The sequence below is a fragment of the Ooceraea biroi genome, chromosome 1 (assembly GCF_003672135.1).
Source record: "Ooceraea biroi isolate clonal line C1 chromosome 1, Obir_v5.4, whole genome shotgun sequence".
In the NCBI taxonomy this organism is placed as follows: Eukaryota; Metazoa; Arthropoda; class Insecta; order Hymenoptera; family Formicidae; genus Ooceraea; species Ooceraea biroi.
Window position 1 is genome coordinate 5,836,708 of NC_039506.1, and position 17,770 is coordinate 5,854,477.

At 39.0% G+C, this 17,770-nt stretch overlaps 1 protein-coding gene and 1 long non-coding RNA gene across 5 annotated transcripts in view; one reads left to right on the top strand and one right to left on the bottom strand.

The window, feature by feature from the left end:
• LOC105277821 overlaps positions 1 to 17,770 on the top strand; it is a 110,928-nt gene that overhangs the window by 41,322 nt on the left and 51,836 nt on the right. The gene's annotated exons all lie outside the window — the stretch shown is intronic.
• Positions 15,217 to 17,574, bottom strand: LOC113562162. The gene is made up of 2 exons (XR_003406692.1): positions 16,397 to 17,574; positions 15,217 to 15,355 (listed from the first exon to the last, which is right to left on the bottom strand). It is a non-coding gene; the product is annotated as an uncharacterized LOC113562162 (long non-coding RNA).

The following is a 17,770-nucleotide window of genomic DNA, read 5'->3' on the forward strand; positions in this document are numbered from 1 at the left end:
GATGTATGTAATTTTAGTGCCATATTTATTTATCGTTAAAATAATTTTAGATGTATCTCATGCACGGTAAACTTTTACCTTTAATGAATCGCAGTGAAATATGCAGGAAATGTTGCAACTTATTATGTTCGATCGTCATTTTGTTCATTAATGAGCAAATAATGATTTCGCGTAATTGCGTATTAATGCGCTTTCTATAGGAATTACATTTGAATATTGTGAAGCGTAAAGCATTCGCAACACAGTATAAATCTCCTTTGTAATAATTTATTACATGTTCAGAAGGCTGATTAATTAGGGATTTACCCATCATTATCAGAGTTACTTGAAAGTATCTGTCTAGTAATTTAAGAAGATAAGTGAGTGATGATCTTGAATAACTTTATCGATACTTGATAACTTGGCCTTTTCGTTATTAATGACACCTCAACTTGGTTTTCTGGCTCACTTGTTTTAGCAACTTGCTAATTTAATTTATCTGATCAGCGCATTCTCTGTCTCTCGACGTAACAAATAAAACATTACGAAGGCTCTTCCCTTTTCCTTCGCAGCTTATCTGTAAATCCGTGGCACATGCTCGCATGTTTGCAGGCACGTTCTATCTCCACTGCCTCTAATGGCAATAGAATGATTAAGATGATAACGCTATGCAACTTTGCTTTCGCTTTATCTTTTCTCGCATTTCCTGCCGTGCCCGACACATGTGACTTTTGCGATAAAACGAATAAATGTTACATTATTTTTTGATTGTAATTAAATTTTAATTATTTTAATTGTGTTCATTATGTTCAACGTAAAAGAAAATGTTAAAAACCTTACTATTTCATGATGTGTTAATTAATTAAAATACAAGTATAAATTCTGTTATACTGTAACCGAACGTGCTAAAAACATATTTATGAAAAGTGAAGATTCTATAATAGATTATAAAAATACGAAGTATCTTCGTTTTATATTTCCTTAATTAAAGTCTAATCTATGATTAATACAACGAAAATACTACACAATTTTAGCATTGTTCAATAATTAACTCGCGTTTGATGCGCCAAAAATTCCGTTGTGCCCAACAAAGAGGCAGAAGCCTATCGCGCATTCTCTTCCGTACAAAAACTACAAGATCTCTCTCGCTCCGTTAATTGGATCCCGATCTATCTCTGCCAGGAGTTTCTCCTGCGACACCTTCGCAGATTTAGATCTCGCGTTCGCCGTTTCTCCGTTCGTCTTCCTTTGCCGCCGCTGAAAGAAGCGGGCGTTAATTACTGGAGCGCTAAACGCATTGAGGGAAATCGTCGCTATCACGTCGGCCCGTAAAAGAGAACGTGCTTTAATTACGATCGCGATACGTTTGTACGCGAATTGTGCGACCGGCCGGAAAACCATGCTGGAACCGTGTCTGCTCTTTTCCTCCTCTTTTTCTTCCTCGTCGCCTTCTTTTCCGTCGCCATCGCGCGGTGTCAGCTTGCTCCTATTTTGCTCCTCTTCCGCTACCTCCTTCTCTCGCTTCTTCAATCGTCGCTCGGCTAACTTTCACCCGTGCGGATCGGCCGTCTCCTCTGCTCCGTCGAGAGTAAACGCAGTCGATAGATGATACCTTCCTGTCTCTACGTCCATGCTCCACCGTGCGTTCGCAGATGTCTGGGTTTCGTAATAACGCGACTTTCGCGGATGCAACGCGCAGCGAAGGCGCGAAACAAAAGCGGCTGCGTGAACCTTTGATGTTGCATCAAGCGAGTAAGACTGTGTTCGTTTGGCATTCAACACGTAAAGAAGTCGATCCTTACTACGAATAAAAGCGAAGCAGATATCCTCGGCAGGAGAAGCAAAGGATAATATAAGTTTGTCTTGAAGTGAGAATCAAACAGATGTGTCTTATTTTGATAATCCGTTTGTATTACGAAGCATGTTGATTTTTTGATGTCCAAAGAGCAAAGAGCGGATATAGTCGGACTGTGTGTGTGTGTGAATCTCCTTTGTTACGAACACGTGCTTGGCTTCAAGCTACTCCGCAACCTCGACTTCTTGGTCGACCGCTGTAATAAAGTCAGATTTGCAATAATCAGAAAATATCGTTAATACCGTCGTGCGCGGCAGACATATATATGTGTTTCCATTAAACCAGTAATAGATAGGATCTCTCAAAATTGGAAATTATTGTACAAATTCAGAACTGGAAGAAAGTATCAGAATTTTCAGAAATCCTTTTTATCCTTCTGGGAAGATTGTTTCATCATTAGACTCCTTATTTCTATATTCTTATTACGCAGAGAGAATAAAATACTTTAGACCATTAAAAATGATTTACCATAAAGACCATTGTAATGAGTTTGAAATAAGAAAAAAATATTTTTTTTCTTAAAGAGTTTATTTGAGGAAATTGTCTTTTTAAAGATACTATATACTTTTTCCAATATAAGTATCTATAATTTATAATAACTAGTTAGAAGATACAATAGAAATTTAAACGTAAAAAAGGAAACTGATAATTAAAAATTATTCTGCATATAAGGCGATATTCGCAATAAAGTTTCTTGTCTTCTCAGAGACTTTGTGTTTGTCCGAGTACCCGCGTTGTGCCGCTTAATAAGGACACGAGGAGAGGCTTCGAACAAAAGGTAGGGCTTGGTGAATGTCGAAAAAAAGAGGTGTAGGAGATGGTGAGGGAGATATTTCGTTGCAACATCCTCGTGGTCCACGTTGGTCTTGATATCTACATACCAGTATTATGCTTCGACCTATATAGATATAATGAACGATATTATTTAATTCTCTCTCTGCATTCTAATTTTGTTCCTTTTAGCGAAATGTGCGGAAAAATTGGCGAACGAGATGCGGATTAGTGCGAATTAACAATCCAATGACTATGCTTTTAGAATAAATTCTGCTCGAATTAGTAATGGTTAGCGAGTTTTACAAAATTCTCTGCATAAAATTCAGATAATTCTATATGGAATATATCATTCATAATTCGACTTGAAAGATTAGACTTGCAGCAAGGACAAAAAAACTTTCGCAAATTAAGTTTTAGCACTATAAATGCATAAACTTTATTTTTCAATTTATTTTATTCAGATTACCTCCATTTGAAAACTTTTTTCATTTTTTTTCCTATTAAAAGATATTAAATTAAAAACGGTAAATAATAATTTGCAATATAAAAGAAAGTGATTCCAAATTAATGAAATAATTTAGAAAACTACTTGTATACGTTTGATATGCTTGATGATGCACTGTTCTTTTATGCATCAATTATATTACATCCTTTAAATGAAGTGAGCATTGATGAATTAACAGAAACTTGGTTGACTGAGACCCGTAATTTCTCCTTCGACTTACACAAAGGGATAGACATTTCCGACGAGCGGCCGACGTCGAAGAAAGAGATGTAGGAGGTGGTGAGGCAAACAGACGGTTGCGACACGCTCCCGTGGTCTACATTCGTCCCGATAGTTCAAGAGTACAGAGTCCTTCTCTTTCTTTCTCTCTCCCACCCCCGCTGGCCACCTGGTGTTTCGCGGTCCTCCCGTCCTTCTTCGTTCCCGTGCTATATAATACCGATCTCTATCCGCCGGGCCACCCCACACACCTCGTACCCCATCGTCTCTCTATCTCTCAAACGAGATATAGTTTAGATCGTTACGCGTCGCGGCTTTCACTTTTCCGCCTCTCGAATGGCCGCTCTACCGCGTCGCTCGCGATGTGGGTGAGAATCGGACGGTCGTTGTGTGTGCAGCTGTAGCTGCAACTGCGAAGCTGCGACGATTTGCCGCGACTACCGCTCTTGCGCCGAGATCGATTATTTTTCTCGCGTCTCCCGGTCGCTTTGTTCGTAGCCACAATATTTCGGTCGTGTCAAGTCTTCGGTTTTGGAATATCTGAAAGGCACTATCGTCTTGTTTTTCGTTCTGCCAACATCGATTTATTTTGCGAAAGCAACAGAAACACGTTACGCGTTGATCAAATTTATTTTTTAATATTAATTTTGAAAGGTATTTATTCACGAGTTTGTGTAGTTAATTCTACTAAGAATTGCAAAATGCTAATTATATTTGCATTTGCATTTCCCAAACTTTCACATGAGACAATACGCTTAATATGTACGTATTATTTAATGGTATTGGATACCACGTGGATGACATTTGCGTTAGTAATGAATTCATTTCATGGAAATCGTCGATTCAACGAGAAATGAGGTGAACGCGTTTGCGATGAACCGAGCACCCGAGATATTGAGAAAATCGAGTGAAAGGTAACAATACCATAATGGCATCGCGAAATGCTGCGAAGCATTAAATGCAAATTCTATTTAAGACCTGAAATGCAAACGACGCAGAAGTGAAATAAACACGGGATCAAACGCTTTGAGCAAAAAAGAGAAGAAATATGAAAAATTAATACCCTTATGTTTCGAATATTTGTATTTCACGATCTCAAGTCGCGACTGCGAGACGCGTTTCACTTTGACGCTCGCGCTTTATTACATTGTATTCTCGATAAGATGCACTTTCGCGCTTTTAAATTGAGAATATTATGCGATCATAAACGCGTTACGGGAGGATACCTTGCGCTTTTATTACGCTACTTTATTTTACCCGAACATAATCTTTTTCGCGGAAATCATGACTCCCAGACGCTATCGCAGAAATTTATGCAAGGTTCGTGCATCAGGACTAATCTCCCGCGAAATAACCGTCCCGCCGGGAGAATGAGAGCTCGTGGTGAAATCCCGTCGACGAGATCTCACGCAATCTCGTAAGATCGATATAAACTCGAGAAACGAATGATCCCAATGGGGCATTATATAATTAACGTTTATCTCCGCCGCGTCTTAAATTTGCTCTCCCCAATTAATTTCGTAGTCTGATTTTACCGCGAGACGCTGCCGCGCGTCGGGATTTTATGGTATCCACTCCGACGAGCGGCAGCCAGCGGTTTGGAAGGTGGCGGGTTTACCGTATACACGTTGCTCTTACCGGCACGCACGGTGAATGGCGCTCACAGAGCGCGTTCTTGATAAATCACCGTGTGCACCACCGTGTGCACCCACAAGCATTAATGCTATTATTATTTACGATCAGTTTGCGCGTGCGGACACCCACGCGAGTTGCAATTTACCGCGGTGAAGTGGGATCGGTGAAGTTTCACGTTCGCACGTGTTCGATCCGAGGGTTTCATACGGTGGAATCCACTTTCCTCCAACTGTCGCGTTCTATTGTGCAGCTGATGTAATTTTACACAAAGGGCAATAGTGAATATTGCGTTCAACACGTAACTCGTTACATCATGGTTATTTGTAGCATGATACTACTTTGCACGACTCGCGTGACATTTCGGATGCGTATATTGTCCGACGTATTTGGATTTATGTTTTCGCTCGCGCAGATTTCAATTGAGGCATAATTACGGAACTTATTACTGAACGGAAGCCGCGTTTCATTGAATAATGGAAAGTAAAATATGGAAGTCATAAATGAAATTTTATTTTAACTTTCATCATTAGGTTTCCATTATTAGGTTAGGTTTTATATCATATAATCGAATATAATATACGAAATTTCAAGCCTGAAATATCATAAAAAATGAAATATCCAGTAAATTTCCGCTGGGAACTCTCAGATTCGCATAAAATATATTTCTGAAGTTCGCTGCATTTCTGAAACGCTCGATATTAGATCCGAGAATTATTATTTGTTGTCATTGGGTGTGCCTTTCTTTTAATTGTACGAATTCGCATTATGCATGCCGGTCACTAGTGATTCGCAAGTTGTTGCATGTACGTTCGTGTACATACGCACACGAGATCCGGCAGATGCTGATGCAATTTGAATTAACGCTGAATTGTACGTAATGCACGGCAGTAAGACCACCCATCGAAGACGGCGGTGGTACATAAGCTGCTAATTTGGCCGAGGCAAGCTACGAAGCAGTTAATTAATTCCCCGGATTACGTCCGCTGATTTAACACTATCGCGAGATCCCGTCCGCGTGTCAGCGTAATCAGACGCATAGCTCGAGTAAACTGGATCGTGCGGGGCTTTTCGCGGAGTGAAAGCCAAGACGATAAGGCTCCTCTTTTTCATTTTGCGAGATATGGGAGCTGTCGGACGCGTTTAAATATCTTGATAGTGATTTCTTTTCATTACAAAAGTGTGTAATGAACCAAGAAACGCGATATGCCGGATAGGGTAATAGCGTATTTAAAAATATATCTCAGAGCAGAACTATAGTTTGTTATAATCGTTTCCTTTCGCACCTTATCGTAGATAGAAACTTTTCATCTGATCGAGTGATATAACAAGACTTTCGGGAAGTTTTACAGGAAGCTTGTGGGATACAAAAATTTTTCTAAGTCTTTAAATATTTTTGATAAAAGCTGGTAAAATAAACGTAATTTGTATCTAAAGTCTGGGAAAATTTCGAGGGCAATGACAGCGCTATGTTACTGTACTATAAAATGATGTTTATGTGCAATTTTAAATTATCTGTATTTATTACTTTTTAGTTTTAATTACACTTATTTTTATAAATTACGTGACGTTTGAGACTTCTGCCATCTTCTTGAAAAATATGTGCTTAAATAAAGAGAGAGAGAGTTTCCGCTACCGGAAAAAGCTAACGGAAGTTTTATCTCTAGCGGTAACTTGTCCGGGTTTCGAGTAATTGAGTAAGGGACGGAAGGGTGAGCCGTTGCTATGGTACAGTACAGGAACCATAAACGGGATAAAGCATTACGAAGTCCCACGACAACAGGCTCGCGCACTTTTCTGGCTGCAGGATGGGCCGTTCGAGCGTGTCGCCTTAACGAGCCGGGAAACGGAAACCCGTCCTCGCAGATCCGGGAACAGGTTTGCCGCCGTGGCGTGTAATTGTCGCTTGTTTTCATTGCACCGTAACATTGTCGATGAATCTGCATGTTGTAAGTCGCCTGAGCATCTCTGCTGTTTCTTTTTTATTCGCGTCGCTGGGAAAACGTTAGGGAAATCGAGTCGTTTTCCTCGTTCGAACCGTTCAGACACAATGAGAATCAGAGCTGAATTCATAGAGTATATTTGTATATAAATTTCACACGATTCTGTACGTGCAAAATATTTAGGTCAGAGAAGGATTAAAGACATTCTTGTTCCTCCTGTTTAAGAATTTTAAATATATGCGACATCGGAGCTCGTTTCGCCACGAGCGAGATCAGCGAAAACAGAGCAGGTCTCAGAGGGAATAAAAATTTTACAATATTTTAAATGTGCTGTGCAAAGTAAAACATTTTTTTGAATTACGTTTTTCTTATGGTACATTCGATCTCTCTCGGGATATATTTCTGCTATTATTTCTGCTCTGTGAGAAGTAATATTTTAGCTTCATTAAAGGAGAAGATACACAAACACGTTTCTCGATGCAAAAGTTTTTCTTTGGTTTAGAGAGTACTTTCCGTATAATATGTCGTATAGCCGGGAGACGTAAATTTTCCCCTTGCTATCTTCTCTGCAACAACAAAGTTCTTGTTTCGTTGTCGTGGAAATATCAGCGGAATTTACTCCGTGGTTGTCCTCTTTGCGCGTAGCCGGGAAACCACGATGGCGCATCGATGCATCCACACGATTTTCAGGTGATATGCACTTGTGCTCATAAACGTATTCTCTTTCGCACACATTATCCTCTGCACTTGTATTATATTAATTTACCGTTACCTTTTGTTACAGTTTCTACTCGTTACTGCTTTTTAATTGTGATCTCTGTATTGTTATTATTTATAATTAATACTTCTTTTGTTATTTTAATATGTGATCATTACCTGAAATTTTCTATATAATATGGTAAAATGGTAGGTAAATATTTATAAATATATATGAGAAAAATTTTAAATAGTCTTTCGCGATAAGCGAAAAAGATACCGCTAACGAAAATTAAGTAAGTACTTACTTTGTGCTTGTTTTGCAGCTTTTAAATAATTTTTTTTGATATCCATTTGCGTAACTTGTTACGCGTGCTGGTTAAAGCATCTATTAGCATTCGTAACGCACTTGCGCATAACACTAATTCGAGATTACGTAATACCGGTAGCAACTGGATAAAATTATATATTTAAATTCTTGTGGTATATGCAAAAATGAGAGGTATATCATTATCATCTGCTTAAGCATGATTTTGATGCGCCCAACTTGGCAGGAAGTTTTACGGTACAACAACATATATTATTTCAAGAATTCGTAGATATAAATATTCCATTTGTACGTAGTCAACGCATAATATATATGTGTAAATATTATATTTGCGAATATGGGAGATCAAGAAACATATAATATTTGATATATAAATAGTTTATATCTTGAAATAACAGTGTATACCTAATTTTACACAGATTGGTGGTTACTTTGGATTATGTTCTCTCTCTTTATGAAAATAAAGGAGTCACTGTTGTAAATTAATAAGTTGCACAGTACCGGTTATAGTATTATAAATTGATCGGTGCAGATAAGATAATACCTCATGATTACACTGTCCGATATACATCCCTGAATCGGTACCATGTTCCATACCAATTTTGTGTCATTTCCACGTTAATTTCTTGATATGCATCGAGGTTTTTCTGCAGTCACTATGTGACATCCGGCAGAAGAGTGAAAAATGAACGAAATTTAATACATACGAACAGAACGTCTTTTCGCGATTGTACCAGACATAGTGACGTACGAAAAAACATACGGAAATACCAGTCGGCCGGGTTTCTTGCTTCGGGTACCTCTTTGCGTTGCTGAAGGGGACATTCTCACGACTTTTAAATGCGATTGAAGCGGCGACGTCCCCGCGGAAGACAATATCCACGTCTTGTCATGATTTCCTTCACAAACGCGGCCCGCTCGCCAACGAGGAAGGCGACGTCGACAGTGAGATATCGCAGAGACCCTTTTTTCACGTCGTCGTATCCCGACCCGCTTTAAATTCCCCACGAAACGTCACCGACATCGCGCTGGAACGGCAATTCCGCGACGACGACAAAAGAATCGCTCGTATCTTAATGGGATGATCGCGCGTGATCGCGTTGGAACATCTCCGTAGTTCTTTATTCTTAATCGATCACTTCCTTCATCATAATTTTACATTGCGTTTCGTGATTCGCGTTTCTCGTAATTTTATAAAAGCATCGTTTTGCCATTTCAGTAATAACTTATGTGTATTATTTGATTTGCGCTTGACTGGCGCAATATATTACCTAAGCGATTCGTGCATTAATGCATTATAAAACAACAAAATAAACATCAACACGGAAATGTGAGTGTCGCGCAATGATTGGGCAGAAATCGCGCAAAACACTCGTACTTTCTCCTCGAACAACTTTCATCCATTAAAGCGTACCGTATTCCGATAAAAGCGATCGTGTCCTAGCACACTTAGCGTTAAAAATTTCTACACAAAACCTCGTGCTAGCAAAAAATACTGTTATTCCGTGAACAAAGTATGTTATATATCTTCATCTTAATGTAGATCAATTTGCTGATGCATGTAATTTTTGAGCACGGCTGTTGATTCGACGAAACCACCCGATCTCCACGGGGGATGATGCTAATCGACAAGAGTGAATATTCGCGCGCTAGTCGATTCCAGCTATTTCATTAAGCAAATCGCATAACTGATCAAAGGTAGTGCCTCGCCGAGCTGTAAACTCCACGTTACACTCGGTATTCGGTGCAGATTCAATTTCACCCGAGTCCGTCGGCAGTTTAATATACGTGGCCCACAAGCTGAGCACGCGAAGTCGTCGGGGCTGTATATGGACGCGGCTCCATATATGCGCGCGTGAAATGGAGAAAGAGAGAAGAAAGAACATGAAAGAAGAGGTTTATCAATATGCGGGTGGATAAAAGGACTGAGGGGGAAAACGATGGCAGGAGAAAGAAAGCGGAAGTGGGTTAAGGTCATCGTTCCACATCCGCGTAGGCGTCATCTCTCTCTCTGTTTCGGAATAAATATTTCAGAAACGTTTAATACGCGATGGACAATCTATCGAAAGAAACCTGGCAGGAGATCATTTCATCATGATGATCGATTGGCGCGAGGAATTTTTTAACGATCGCGCCCGCCTTCACGCCGATCCTACCGCGAAAAGCGGCTGGTTCGGCATTGTAATTCTAACCGCGTTCCAGTTCGGCATTGAGTTCCATTTCTCACAGTGTAATTTCGTTAGACTGAGCAGCATAATTGCCAAACTACGTGAGCATTCCTACGACCCACTTTTCGGCACGTCCCACATTGACTAATCACGATCGTCAAGACGGCTAATAATCTGTTTCGGCAATCGTGCAATTGCGATCAACGGACCTAATGTTCGTGCCCGAAAACATTCCACTCCATTGGCAGCGATCAAGATCCGTCTTCGCGGAGTGAGAACCGCTGCGTCAAACGATTTTGGTCAACGTGACCGCTTCTCGAGGAATGTCGAAACCGCCGGCCCTTGAGGAACAGTCGGAACGGATATCGAAGTGAGGGCGAAGTGAGTTTCCGACACGAGCTGGGTGGTTTCGCGGAGCATGCGGTTAGCCGTCGAGCTGACCGAGAGGCGGAGAACAGGCCGAGCACGTTTGTTCCCTTTTACGTACACTCGATTTGTGATGGAGCGGCAGGAATGCTCCGACGAAGATACCGAGGCGGAAGTCGAATGCTGGAAACCAGGACGGACGGTGTCTTGTGTCCTCTGCTCGCTTCATTGTACAACTGTCACGTGAGAACAGAAACGAAACCCCCGCTGTAATTTCGCTGATGACGGATTTAATTACCTGCCTCGCCGTCGAAAAAGGGAGACGGGAATTGCGAGACGTGAGGCTTTGCGGCTGTATGATGATCTTTATCCGAGACCAACAATACGGTAGCATGTTCGTCTCCCTCGGATTCTCATCTCGTGAGCTCAAAGAGGAGAGAACGCGCGGTTGCTAATTATTGTGATAGAGTGACAAAGGATTATACAAATACGCGGAGGACGCCTGCGAATCTGCCATGATGAAAGGGGATCCCTTTGCATAGAAATAGTCACTTTGCGAAATTAACAACGTTTCGACGATAGTAAGCTGAATTGCTCCAGTTTGATTTCTGTTTCAACAAATTCATAGTTAATTAAAAAGTGACTGCATGAAGAGTGCGTGGGAGGCAAAATATTTTTCATTTTTTACACTTGACTTGTAAACTTTCATTCATGATTTAACTCAGATTAAAATATGTGTAATACCATCGAGTAGAATATGGAAATCGGTGGGAACTGAAATCGCTATTAATTTAGGACACACATAGTTATAATCACTTCGGAACGTATGGAAGGTATACATGCAATGAATTTAATTAACAAATAATTGGAACACGATAGATTACATCAGCTAGCGAATTATTACTAATAAACATGGGATCGCGATCAATCATGTTTTCATCGTCTATCCGTGGAGATAATAAATTGCGTATGCGTTTAATACGTTACCGAGATGATCGATGGTGGAAATAACAGATTTATAGCCAATCAAGTTTCAGAAGTAGTAAAGAGTGTAATAAGATTCTAGTTTCTAGCAATAACGGTATATATTTCAATTTAATAATAAAGAGATTTTATAGATTGGAAAGTATGGAATTATCTTATAAAATTCGTTTTTCTTTAATAAATTCTTTTTCTGTATCACTTTTTTTTAGAGATTTTAAGTACTTTTTAATAAAAACCGATTGGTTAACACTATGATTTTAGAAATATAGAGTACGTTAAATTTAATGACTCATATTTTATTATAATATTTTCTAGTTGCATGAAATTGGCCATTACAGGAGAATCTCAATTATTTCACGCAACTCATGTTAGCCAATGTTGGCTTTTGCTTTAAGTGAAAAGTGGAATGGTCAATTAGCGGACGACCAATTAAGTTACCGAAGTTGTTCGTCTATCCAGTCAATCTCAAAATTAGTGTGCACGATACAAGTGCAGAAACTTAATTATGCGTGTAACTGTTATCATAATAGTTGTTTATTTGGAGAATCAGTTCTACAGTAACAATTTAACATATTTTATGTCAAAATGTCAAACTCTATCGTTTGCCCTAAATTGCGATTTTACGTTACAGCGCACAAGAACCCCGCATTAGTGGTCAGGCGAGTAATTACGCTGAAATTTCGTCATGGTGATTATCAATGAATCAAAATTTTCAACATACTTCGAATGAATTCCTAGAATGCCAATGTCATTTATTAAATGCACTATTTAATCTAACATATAGCAAATTTTTATCAGAAATTTTATTACGTGGCTATCAATTTTATTATCAAGAAACTATTATATGTTTTCAGTTTAGTTGTGATTCGTTAAAATGTTTTAATTTGAATAAGAAGATTTGGATTTGGATAAGAAGTATTATATCTTACATTAAATATCAACATTCATTTATTATGTACGGACCAATTGAGTGCAATTATTCCTAAGGGGCAAATTTTTATTGAAAAGTTTTGCAGAAGGTACGTTCTAAATTTACGACTTTATATAGGAGCCAAAGTCGCATGGTTATGCATTACCACAATTCTTCAGGGGGTTACCAAACCGGAAACAAAGTGCTCCGGATGAAAATTAAGTCTCCGCAGAACGGGTTTCCTTTTATGGACGAGTGGAGGAACTCGCGTGTTACGTATTACAAAGTAACGCTTTAATTGCATACCGGGACCGGTATAATTTTCTAGAACTATCATCGTTACGTTACGTTACCGTTATGATCGGGATCATTGTACCACGTGAACATCGTTATTCAACGCGGGGCTCCGTATTTTTTCTTATCGCGAAAATGCCAATTCCGTCATCCCGGGTAAGCATGATCGCGCCAAGAACGCGCTTAGAAGAACTTTTCTCATCATCGCGCACGTCTGCTCTCGGCTCTCCGTTATTTATAACCGATATATTATCGACACGGATATCCCGTAAGTTTACAACTCACGATTACATTGTAGAACCGACCGCGAGCGGGGTTTTCCACACCGCATACAAAATTTACAATAACGCATTCGCTTTATAAACTTCTCTACGAATTTGGTGGATTTTATTTTTCTTCCTCGTATATCGCCGAGATAAGGTAGTAATTTTCCACTCGGCGACGTATCCACACACCACGGAACTTTCCAGCGGTTCGTGCGGTACGAATGAACAAATACACGCTGCGAAACATCGATGATCGCGATTTTTAGAGTAATAAACTCTCGCATTTTTGCTTGTCATCGTAATTACGTAATATTACAAAAATTGCCGCGATTGCCAGGAAGTAACGCGCGGTATTAAAAGTTCCCTGCCATTATCGTAAAGTTGTATCGACTCGCGCGTGTATAGGTAGCCGAAGGGTTAATTACTTCGTTATACGCGCCCTTATGCGCATGGCCGTGCGAGCGAGAGGAATTACGAGCATCGCGAGATAAGAAGAAACACTGAATGAAAACGAAGAACCCTGAATGAGTGCTCTCTTCGAGGTGCAGCAGCAGATGTTCATTCGTCTGCTCTGAAATTATCCCCGGCGCGTTTCCATCTCGTGAAACGCGCATAAAGAATGTTATTACGGCGTCGTACTTGTCCCGTCTTTCGTTTCAACGTCCGACATCACAACGTTTTGTTCCATGCCTGCGTCCTTGCCCTTTTCACGGCTTCCTTTTTTGTACGCGTATGTAAGGCACACGTATACGCGTACACACACACACGAGAAACGCGCACAAATCTATGAAGTGAAATTATCTCTATAGATTTATCTTCTCTTACTTTAGCATGATGTGAAAAACAAGCCTGCGAATTTGTTTATGTTACGTATTTTGTACAGCGTAAAGGGAAATTATATTTCTGAATTAATTTTTCCGTTAAAATGTTGTTTATCATATGCTGACGAGTGAACAATAAATAAAAAAATCATATCAATATCTCTGAAAAAATAACATAGCTTCTTTTCAAGTTGAAAACATTTAAGACTTTTTTGTGAGATGTCTGAACTATATCTCGGCTAAAAATGGCAAAATGTTATGCGATAATATCTCGAACATGAAAATAGCGTGGCCTACTTAAACATGTCAAAACGGTATCGACGTCATCGATGGTGATTAATTTTAATCGTTTTCTGAGGAATCGTTTATTGAGGAAAGATTATCGAGATCGTAATATTAGATTTCTAAATCTTATTAAAGTCTATAACTGTTTCATGTTAAAGTAGGAAACACGATAAATACTTATACTTACAAATATGTAGGTATTTGTTCCTCTTACACAAATTCGGTAACAGAAGTGGATAGAGCAGCAACAGGATATTTCACATAAATGTTACGTAGGGAGAAAATAACTCCTGATCTGAGCGTCGCGCTCTCTCATAACGCCAGCACTCATTCACTCTAATTCTTCCGTCTTCTCCGGGATATTTCCGCAGAGGAAACATTACTCCACGTGTCAGAAACGAGAGACGTGCGTATACCATTACTTTCCGAACAATTTTTCGTTCCAAAAATATACAGTGTGCATATAAAATAATTAATCTTTTTCTCTGTGTCCTGAGGAATTAAGAATTTTCACGAACAACGCGGAATACCGGAAATTACCCGAGTAACACCTGCAATGAACTCAAGAGGAGACTCTAATGAGAGTTTACAAAAAGAGAATGACAAGGAAGCTTTCTCGCGGCGTATTTTAGTTAATTAAGAATAGCTTGAGCCCCTGCCTTTTTCTTTCTTCCTTTTGCTATCCTCCTCGCACACTTCCCATTTATATTCTTTCCGTGTTCTCCATTTGGTGGCCAGTTATTTTGGCCGTATGCTCGACGTATGTGGATGCATGTGATGATAATAATGGCGGAATAACATGAGCGATGATGCTGGTTGCGTGATTGATTTATGAGGAGATAATTCTAACAATAAAAGAGAATGATTGGTCGAATCCAATAAGTTAAATAAAATAAAAGTAGAAATCCGAGCATTGCAAAAGCAAGGAACAATAACGTTCTGAGTAATTGTGTTTCTGTGATTTTTACTTTATCTTTTATTTCGTCTTTACAGTGCTTGAATACAATTTAAAAGCATGATTCTATATGTATGTACATATTACATATTACTCTTACACATGCTGCTTATATATATTTATATATAATAATAGGGTACTTACTCGCGCGCGCGAAGCAGTGATTTATTAATTTACCAAAAACCATTTCATATACATGAAAAATGTATTTAAAAAACTAGTTTAATAATTTTTTATCGTTTATCTAAATTTTATTGAATGTTAGTTTTTTATTATTTGAATATTTAAAACATGAGCAGATATTGATTATGCCAAAGCTGCTGCTGTTTTCTATTCACGTTCTTCTTCTGCCGCTTCTTGTTCTAACCCTTCCTCCTGCAAAGGAACAGTAAAACAAAGTAGACTTCTCTCAACGTTTAACGACGTTTAAAGCTAAGTGCCACGCAATTTGACCATAATAAAGGCTTTAAGCGCAGCGAGATCTTTGTCTGGATCGCAAAAAGTAATAAATGAGAGAGTACTAAGTTTCACGTTGCGACTCGTACATTTTCATGTGACACATTCGGTACATTTATGTTGTTAAACCCGATACTGCATTTAGCTGTAAAATGCTCGAACAATGTGCTACTTTGTTCCAGTTTTATCCGATATTTTATCTGTTATATTATATTCTTAATCAAGAGTGCCATATTATTATATTTTTCAACAATGCAAAACAAAAGAATTACAATGCTGTTTCGAGATCGAATGAAAGCCGTGTTAACTCCAATCGTCAATCGCGAGCACGCCAAACGTTTTAATAATCATCCGTCCAATAAATGCACCAGCGGACATTACTGACGAATTGGATTATCGGCTAATACATGGCTCAAATCCATCGATAAATTGACGTGAATAAAGGGACCATCGACGACGCTTCCCTTCCATTGACGTAAAATATTGATGCAGTAACGCTCTATTGAACGACTGGAAATGGTCAAAACTTCAGTCTCGTTTTTCCTCTATTAGTTCGAGAATAGCAGTAAAATAACACTGCCTTTCGTGGCTTAGAACCATCATCCTTAAATTGCAACGTTATAACATTATATACATATATCAGATGTACACACAGTTTTGCAAGACTCAACAAATTCTCTATTCTTCAAATAACATCACAGAGATCGTTAACGAAATACAGATGTAAGATATTTTCCAATATTTTTATCAACGAAATCAAATCCATTTCACCGTGGAAAATTGACTATATCTTTGAATCTTTCATACACCAGATTACCGTATTCTTTGATATTTAATCGCGCGCGAGGAAACGCGTCTATCGAGAAAATCGGCTCGATCCAGTAATATGAATCCTTTCCGTTCCGCTGAACGAGAACGGCGTGAAATATACGCGAGGAGATCGAGATACCAAAGACTCACTTCACTAAATGCTCGCTGTTTTTCTCAATCCTCGACGAATCGCCATCATATTTCGTACGATCATCTTCGTTAGCTTTATCCGAGTATCCATTTCGCTCCCTCGAGGTAGCTTCTCGAGAAATCAGCGGGATCTGGTAACGCCCAGACTAAAATTATTTATCGGTGAAAAAAGCGTCGTGCACATATGCGTGAACGCGGGCGGCATTCAAGAGTGCCTTTAAATCGCCTTTCGGATACTGGCCCCTTCGATCATTTCTCTTCCCTGGGCGCGATGCACTTTACATTAGTCTCCCTCCAATTTGACACAGCGTGCACAAGCGAGGCTATTAATATACAAGGTGTTCTGACATTCAGAATCGTTTATATCTCACACCTGACTGTCAGTGGGACACAGAATCGATTATCGTATTAATTTAGTAGATTTCAAGAATAAAACTAATATCGAAATTATTCAGCTGAAGAAACAGTTATGTTCGATCAAGGAATAATAATACGCTTACAGTATACAGATTTTTCGTATGTGGTGAGATATCATTATAAACGTACTTTTACTTGTATGTAACATTACATATTAATATTTGATGATGTTTAACATTTAATTCTATACGAGTCTTCTCTTTTGATATGTCATTTAATGCATGACATTGAATGCATTTAAATTTATTCAGATAATCCAATTCAATTTAATTTATCCGCAGATTTGCGAGGAAACATAGTTTAAATGAATACCTAATTTTCTTTTAATATGTGTTAAATGACAATTTATGTAATTTTAACGTATAATTTTATACGTAGGAATTTATTGAAAGCGCTATTTGATTATCTGAAAATACATGTCTGCCGAAATTTTCAAAATATATACGTAATGCAGACGGGCGGGCACCTCTTTACGCCACGATACGTGCCAATTTGTCGTACGGAACGATATTATCTTTAGCAACGAAGCGTCGCGCGCCGGCGAGAGAAGCACCGAGTGCACCGTTGATTCGCGTTCACGTTTCCGTTTACGGATTCCTCCGACCGCCGCTGATTCAATTTCTGCGAGGTTTGATATGCTCCGTATAACGCGGTCTGTACGTGTGTGTACATATCGAATTGTCGCGCGAAGGCGACAGTGAGCTGTCAAACGAGATTGCTTCCGGAACGTCGAGCCGCCACTGCAAGGATTTGTCTCCGAGAAAGGGAAACAGAGATTCTTTCTCGGCGAAGATTGCAAAAAATCTTACTTGTCTCAGATTCCTTTAAAAACAGAGGCAATCTTTCAAAACGTTTATAAGTAAATGCAAGCGAATATGTAGAATAATAAACTGAACAAAATTCTCTAATATGTAAAATTTAAAACATTTGCTACCTTTAAATAAATATAAATAATTA